The following is an 8,816-nucleotide window of genomic DNA, read 5'->3' on the forward strand; positions in this document are numbered from 1 at the left end:
GAAATAGTTATGGATTAAATCCTTTGATTTTGACATTATGCAAGTTGATTGCAAGGCTAATGCATTTGTTTTCAGATGCTTTTGGCACTGGTTATACTACGGAATTGAGTGCTTTTGGCCAGCAAGTGGTCTTCATCGACACTCTTCTTTTCGAGCACCCTGCATTTATACCATACAATCATCTCCCAGGCCTCTTTCATTCCCCCGTCATAGAGCTCAGCTCTCTTTATCTAGTCAGTGGGTTGCATATCTTTCTTGCAGGTACATCACTTTGGTAGTGGCAGTGACACATGTTCGGGGCTGATTTTATGGCATTGTGTTTGCCATCGGTCATGACATTACAATTGCTGCTGTTGCTGTTTTTTATGACAAAACAGTCATTTTCAAGACTGAATATCTCTTTCTTGGTGCAGAATTGCACTTCATGCCGAACTGGAAAGTTGTAGTTCATAGAACATACTACAACTTTGCTTTTGGAAGCAAGGTAATCCGGTATAAGAAAGTTGCAGTCTATTGTCTATTTGTGACCAATGTGCAGGAAGCTCTTTTTCAGGTGAGAATATCTTAGAATTCACAAGGATTTGGCTCTTGAGGTCAACTGATAAGTTGTAGATCTTTCTACAAGCTACAACTTTGCTGTTTATAGCTTTGGCATCCGGTCTTTCGGTGAAAAGATATCACTGTTCAAAAACAAGGACAGCGTGTTATCTTGCCCAAAGTGGATGTGATTTGTCTTGCACAACAGTAAATTACAGAAAGTGATTGGGATCTCACTTCAGTCCAAGGGCATTATCGGCATTTTGGAAAGTCACTTTGGCACATTTGGCAAGTGGTGAATGCTTGATTTTGTTGCCAAAGGATTGCACACTTGAGGTGATGCATTGGTGATGCAGTAAATGCCATTTTGATGCATTATGGATTTGCATTGGTGGATGCCGCACTAATGTTTATGGATAGTTGAGCTGGGCTCCTATTGCCATTTCGTTGAGCAGGCATTGCTCATTTGGTTCAGTGCATTTCTTACTTGGATTGCCAGGCATTGGTAGGTTACTGGGCTGCATATATTCTTGTTTATGCCACTTTATGGATGAGTGCTTTTGAGTATTGGATCAGCCAGTTTATTTGGAGACCTGATTGGTCTGGACAACACTATTTTTTGGTCATTTGGGTTGCCTATTGCACTATACTGTTCTTTGGTTGTGAGCTATTGTGCCATAGATATGGCATCTACAGTTGGTAGTGCCCTCTTTGATATTGAGAGGTTGGATGGATCAAATTTTCAGTATTGGAAAGAGCAGATTTATGATGTGTTAGTGCAGAAGAGGCAGCATAAGCCCATTCAATGCAAAGGTGTCAAGCCTAATAGCATTAAACAGAGTGATTGGGATGACATGGATGAGCAAGCATGCTCTATCATTCAGTCATCACTCTCAAAGTCAATCTACTTGCAGGTACAGGATGGTGTACAGGGTGTAGACTACCATGCATATGAGTTCTATACTCGTATATGCTGGATGTATGACCATGATAGTGTTATGTTACAGCATGATGGGTTGAAATGCCCTGATGTGTTGAAATACAACCTTGATATGCACTCCAGAGGTAGATCAATTGGTAGAAACAGGTCATGTTCAATAGGGAATTCCAAGAGCAAGTCTAGCTCTCGGACTTGTGTTAGATGTTTCTATTGTGGAAAGTATGGCTACATGAAAAAGTACTGCTGGAAATGGCTAAGAAAATGCAAGAAGAAGAGCAAGGTTAAGAATGACAGAAAGAAGAAGAAGAAGCATGTTGAGCTTCAAGGCGTGGATGCCAGGGTTTCCACTGACAGTAGCAGTGATGAAGGCATTCTTTTGTCTATGTCTAACACCTCCTTCTTGGCCACTGATGTACCCATTCTTGGTGATTGGATGTTAGATCCATGTGCTTCATGTCATATGACCCCTCATAGGTCATGGTTCAGTGCATATCAGGAATGCATTGTGGAGAGTGGTTTGATGGGCATTGATCATTCTATGGATGTCTATGGTTATGGGGATATCCACCTTGTTATGCCTAGTGGCTCTATTCTTGTTCTACAGAGGGTTAGACATATACCGGGACTTGCTACAAGCAAGATCAGTACTGGACAGTTGGTTGAAGTAGGTTATCATGTCTCTTTGGGTGATCATGCATGGAAGATTGCTAGAGGCAATCTGGTTATGGCTAGGGGATCACGGGTTGGATTCTCTTATGCATTGCATGTATCAGGTGTCCAGGATAAGATGCTTATGATTAGTAAGCAGCCATCAGTTAGTTTATGGTATGCCAGACTTGGACATATGTCTACTACAGGTATGGAAGCCCTTACAACATTGAGTTACATTCCTGTTATGGATGTCTCTCAAATTTTATGTCATGATTGTGATGATGATCAGTAGTCAGGATCCTCTTTTGTGAGGAAGACAGTCAGTGAGAGGTATGTTGAGCCATTGCAGTTGGTTCATAGTGCAGTTTGTGGGCCTATGCCTACTGTTTCACTGGGTGGCGCCTCTTACTTTGTGACATTTATTGATGTTGCTACAAAGTACATATGGGTATATCCGATTCGGAAGAAGCATGATGTATATGATACATTTCAGCGCTTCTTGGGTAATGCTGAAAATCAGTCAGGAAAGAAGCTATTGAGCTTGATGACTGATGGTGATGCAGAGTTTACCTCTTCTAGATTTCAGCATCTATGTGATACATTTGCTATCAGGAGGGTGTTGACCACTCCTCATCTTTCTGCTCATGATGCCTTGGCAGAAGGCATAAATTGGATTCTATTGGACAGGATTGGTAGCATGCTACGATATGCAGGTCTTACCGAATGCTATTGGGCTGAGGCATGTAAGACAGTTGCATATTTGCTTAATAGGTCACCCAGGAGATCTCTGAATGGTAGAGTGCCATTTGACTTCTTGACAGGTAGGGCACCATGTTATGAGTATTTACATGTGTTTGGCTGCGAGGCTTATGCTCATGGTTCCCGAACGAGGAGGTGTATCTTCCTTGGATACAATGAGTCCAGTAGGGACTACAGGTTATGGGATTCTTCAACTAGAGAGTTGATACGTAGCCATAATGTCTATTTTAGAGAGGATGCTATGTTTAGACAGCCCAGGACTGTGGATAGCAAGAGAGTGGTGTTCCAGGAGGGTGTAAGTGCACTGATACCTCCGAATTCTATGCAGGGACAGCCCATATCCCTTGAAGTGGGAGGTTTTTCCCACGGTGAGCAAGTTATAAAGTTGGGACAGCCACGATTACTTCCTGATTTTGGTCAGAGATGGTTAGATGTCTCTAGTATTCCACAGGTTTATACTCCTATGGAGATTGTTGATGCATCTTCTATGGACAGTTACAATTTACTCCCAGGATGCGGAATGCCTCTTGTAGATGAGGATGAGGCTATGCATGGTGATGAGGATACCTTGGCTAATGATGCCCAGTATGATCCATTGGCTGGTTATGCCAGGACAGATGTGGTTTATGCAGTTATTGACTCGGTTCATATTGCACATGGGCAGGAATCATTGATATGTTTGCTTCGTAAGTGCCTCCATGGCCAGAAGCAATCCCCTCAAGCTTGGCTTCATAGGTTTGATACCGTTATGAGAGCTCAGGATGTGATGCGCAATGAGACAGGTTATGGTCTCAGTATTCAGGAGGTTGCTATCCTTCTGAGGTTACTTGCCATATGGTTCCTTATGGACAGGGATGCTTTGCAATCGGAGCTGCATGGTCTTGATGATGTTTGTCAGATACTTGGTTGTTTCAGTATGGAGAGGGGGAAGTTTGAGTACTCCATTGCCTGTATTGGCTCCATACTTGAAACACTGCAGGTTTGACGATCACAGATCAGTTGAGCAGTAAGTTATGGTTGATATGGCAGCCATAGTACTTCATGCATCCATGACTGTGTTGAGACTTGGTTCTCACATGTTTGCCATTGGGGCTACACTTCCGGTTCTTGCTTCCGTTGCAGTGGGATTTGGTAGCATGATTATAGCAGATTTTGGCAGTAGGGAAGCGGTCGTGGACATCAGGTCCTTATGCTTCCAGGAGCAGCATGGAGGTGATGTAGGTTGGGTAGACTAGTAGAGGTCTATTGTAGGTCATGTGCTTATGGTCACAGGTGGTACAGAGACATTTTCTCTACACAGTGACAGTTCAGGTGCTATGGACTTAGCACAGGAGCACGTGGTGGTGAGAGTTCACTCTCCCAGTGAGATCTGGCATGAGACCTTGGTTGACAGGCATCTATAGCTTGTCATTTTCTATCCTGCAAACCTAATGTCTGCTAGCAGAGCTTATCCTCTATGCACTTTGCACATTGCAAATTGCCGATGGGCATAGGATGATAGTCTGGTCATCTTATTTTTCTGCCTATGGCTGATTGTATTATATGTATACTATACTCCCTTAAAGGCACACTACCTTTAAGTGGGAGGTTGTTGGGGTAAAGGGCAGTGTGCCCACCCACTGTATAGTGCCCATGTATACTCATATGTATATGATAGAGGAATAAGCTGGAGTAGCTTTTGCTCCACCAATTTTGGTGTCTCCTTATCCCTTTGTGTGTGCTCTCCTCTCCCACAAGTAATGCTGCTGCTACTAATTAGTGATGCTACAAATTGCTATTACTAGTGCTGTTACAAATTGGTGCTACTAAATAGTGGTGTATATAGTGCTACTAGTCCTACCCAGTGATGCTACTAATTAGTAATGTTGTTGCTACTAATTAGTGCTACTAGTGCTGTTACAAATTTGTAATGCTACTAATTAGTGCTGCTACTACCACTAATTAGTGTTGCAGCAGCTGCTAGTTGTTAGTGCTATCGCAAATGGTTGGTGCTATTGCAGTGCCAATAAGTGCTGCTAGTAGTGGTACTCAGTGCTTGGCTTAGATTAGTGGTTAGAGCTAGTAGTTTGTGCTACTAGTGCTACTAGTTGGTGTTGCTACTACATAGTGCTACTAAAAAGTGGTGTATACAGCGCTACTAGTCCTGCCCAATGATGCTACTATAGTGCTACAACTTCTAGTTGTTAGTGCTCCTACAAGTGGTTGGTGCTGTTGTAGTGCCAGTAAGTGCTGCTAGTAGTGGTACTCAGTGCTTGGCTTAGATTAGTGGTTAGAGTTGGTAGTTGGTGCTACTAGTGCTACTAGTTGGTGTTGGTACTATGATAGTGCTACTAAAAAGTGGTGTATATAGTGCTGCTACTCCTGCCCAGTGATGCTACTAATTAGTGCTGCAGCTGCTAGTTGTTAGTGCTACTGTAAGTGGTTGGTGCTGTTGCAGTGCTAGTAAGTGCTACTAGTAGTGGTACTCAGTGCTTGGCTTAGATTAGTGGTTAGAGCTAGTAGTTGGTGCTACTAGTGCTACTAGTTGGTGCTGCTACTACATAGTGCTACTAAAAAGTGGTGTATATAATACTGCTAGTCTTGCTCAATGATGTTACTGTAGTGCTACAGCTGCTACTCATTAGTGTTGCTGCAAGTGGTTGTGTTGTTGCAGTGCTAGTAAGTGCTACTAGTAGTGGTACTCAGTGCTCAATATGGTTAGTGTATTCCATCACATTGCAAAAAGGATTTTAATGCTATGTACCTCCCAAGGACATTCTATTAATTTTAAGCACATTACATTATAAAAACACAAAGCAGGAGTTGAAATAAGAACACTATGAATGAGTCTTTGTTTCAACTGGAAAAGGAATTCAATTAGTCTTCCATCTCCAAAAAGGCAACGTATAGGCAAAAATGAATGATTTTTATAAAAGTTATTAATGATGTACAAAAAAGCTTGGTATCCCACTACATGCATCTGCTTCCATTTTCAATACTTTTTCCAGCAGTTGTGTTTTATCATATACTCCATAATGTCAATGGACTACTCATCATGGAAATGGTCGTGCTCAAAATGTGTAGTGTAGGACTGGCGATTCTCCATTTGTAGCCACACAAACAACCATGGTGCGATGTTGTCCATCAAATAGGAGCACATTTCTTCATAACTTTGCATCTCAAACTTTGGAAGCACTCTCCAGGTTCCAGCTGGGTTTTTGCAAATCTTGTATAAGGAGTCATCCAAAATAATAGTATTGGCTACTGACAAGTGAGTGAAGATGTTCCAGATGGTTGGCAAGTCCTTGAATAGAACGGGCTTCGGACTCAAAAATTTTCCTTGAGAATCCATCATGAATCCAACATTGTGACAATATTCCTACGCGAGGACTATTATCTTTCAAAATAGTTCGGCAAAGCATGTGCTCAGGATGTTGCTTACTTTTGTTCTTCTAGCTATGCTCCAAATAAAAACTTCAAACCATGACAAACATAATTCGAAGAAGGCAACAGCATCTTTACGAATAAACACGGTTTGTCCCATGCACCCACCATTGCTTTCCATCAAGTGTGCATAGGATGGGGGTATCACCATGATACGACTCAGCAACCTTCACTAGTAGGCCATTAAAATCTAATATTAAAGCTCTTATTTCTTGATGGAGAGGCACTGGTAACACTATCGATGGAATCACTGGAGGTGGAGGCAGGGACAGGAGCTCCGGGTGATCCATCAAAGGGATGTCTACAGGTCCCGAAGGCTTGTTGGCTTCAGTCTTTCCAATATGTCGAGGCACCTCTTGTGAATCCGATCCCATTTTTTTTCTTCCCTCCTCTATTGCCTCTTCTGCCTCCCTGCAATACGTTTTTGGCGTGCTTTCTTTTCATGGTAGCTGCTGCTGATGTGGATGGCCAACTGATTCCCTTTCTGCCACATACATCGAATCTTGGACCACATTGTCTGGCTGAAATACATCTGGATAGATAAACATGAGAGGTTTAAGTACATGATTCCAATAGTCAATCACATTTTAAATACAGTTTTCAGAAACAGTATATCTGAACAGAAATTAAATATAGGTTTAAGTCCAAAATTTAAAATAGATTTTAAATACAAATGATAAATAAATTTTAAGAACACATGTTGAAATACCTATTTTTACTATTCTAGAATCATTCAAATCTGGGCATTTTAGTTTGAATGACACTTGAACAACTCAAATCATTGACATTGACATTGATGGTGAACTAGTTCAAATCTTACTACATACAAGACAAGCTCAATGACAAATAAATCCACAACAGTGTGCTAACACTCTTAATTGAAAGCACATGTAGAGTAGAGATGGAATTTCAATTGTGTAACCACAAAATCATACAACTCCTAGTGATGGAATCACAAAATGCTTCAAATTGATAAACTTTGCATAGATGCATACAAGTCTCAAAATACTAAGTTTTTGTCAAAGCTCTTGATACTGAGCATGCCCACCAATAATAGATACAATGTAAGCTATAAGTCTTCATTGCCTATAGGGCCATCTGGGGCTACAACTTGTTGTAGGCTCTGGGCTTTAAGTGGGGACCAGTGTGAGGGAGTTGTTTTTGCTTTTGGATTAGTAGCACTACCTCATGGAGGCATCGGTGTGCTTTGCTTTTCTACTGAGACATCTGCAAGCTTGAAACCTGGAGCTTGCAGCAACTGCATGACTTTTTCCCTTTTTCTCCCTATTGGTGGCTCCGCTCCTAGTCTCCAAGGTTCTTCTGCACCTTGAGACATGTGAAGGAACAGACTGTAAATTTTAGGCACATGTTCATCTTTCGACTCTAAAATTATTAAAAAGCCAAAAGTGTCTCACCTTTCTCCAATCTATCTGTCTTTTATTTCTTTGCTCTTTTACCAACAAAACTCTACAATAGTAGGTCATCCTCCTCTATAGAAACATCTTGCCCTGAAGGTTCATCCTCCCCTGCAGGTGATTTCTCTTTCTCTTTCTGTTCAGCTGGAGGGGAATTCCCATTTCCACTACTGTGCATTTCACTTACATCCTCCTTCCCTATGAAGGAGTAAAGCGGAGACAAACGGTCACACTCAGATCGCTTCTGTGACGAACCTGCTTGAGACATTTGCTGTCCTGCAAGTAACAACAACAGTCAAGTGATTGAACGTTAACAAGACTTAAATGCAGGAAATAGTCTCTAATAGTGCTTATGTGATTTGTAACTCTTATTTGAGCTCTAATAATGCTCTACTAGTCCTACTTCATGTTGTATTTATGCTTTTTAGTGCAAGTTAGTATTCAATTAATGCTATAATAGTGCTCTAATAGAGCTTTCTACATTTTAGTACTTTAATAGTGCTCAATTAGTACTTACTAGAATTCCAGTACCTATTAGTCCTCTAATAGTGGTGAAATAGTGCTTGTTAGTGATCTATTAGTGCTCTAATAGTGCTTCTTTGTGCACTGATAGTTGGTCTGATCTATGCTAGAACTTACTAGAGTTCCAAGACCTGTTAGTCCTCTAATAGTGCTATAGTAGTGTTGTAATTATAGTGTCCTCCAAGGCTATGCTATAACTTGATATAGTCCAAGTGCCTAGTACTACTCTATTAGTGCTCTAATAGTGCTTGTTAGTGCACTATTAGTGTTGGTTAGAGCTATGCTAGAACTTCTTAAGAGTTCAAGTACATGTTAGTCCTCTAATAGTGCTCTAATAGTGTTGTAATAGTGTCCTCCAAGGCTATTCTATAACTTGATATAGTTTAAGTGCCTAGTACTACTCTATTAGTGCTCTAATAGTGCTATAATTCTGCTTGTTAGTGCACTTAGTGTTGGTTAGAGCTACACTAGAACTTCTCAAGAGTTCAAGTACATGTTAGTCCTATAATAGTGCTCTAATAGTGTTGCAATAGTATTCTCCATGGATATGCTATAACTTGATATAGTCC

The sequence above is a fragment of the Dipteris shenzhenensis genome, chromosome 25, assembly GCF_047967505.1.
Source record: "Dipteris shenzhenensis isolate YYH24624 ecotype China chromosome 25, Dip_SZ_1.0, whole genome shotgun sequence".
NCBI lineage: Eukaryota > Viridiplantae > Streptophyta > Polypodiopsida > Gleicheniales > Dipteridaceae > Dipteris > Dipteris shenzhenensis.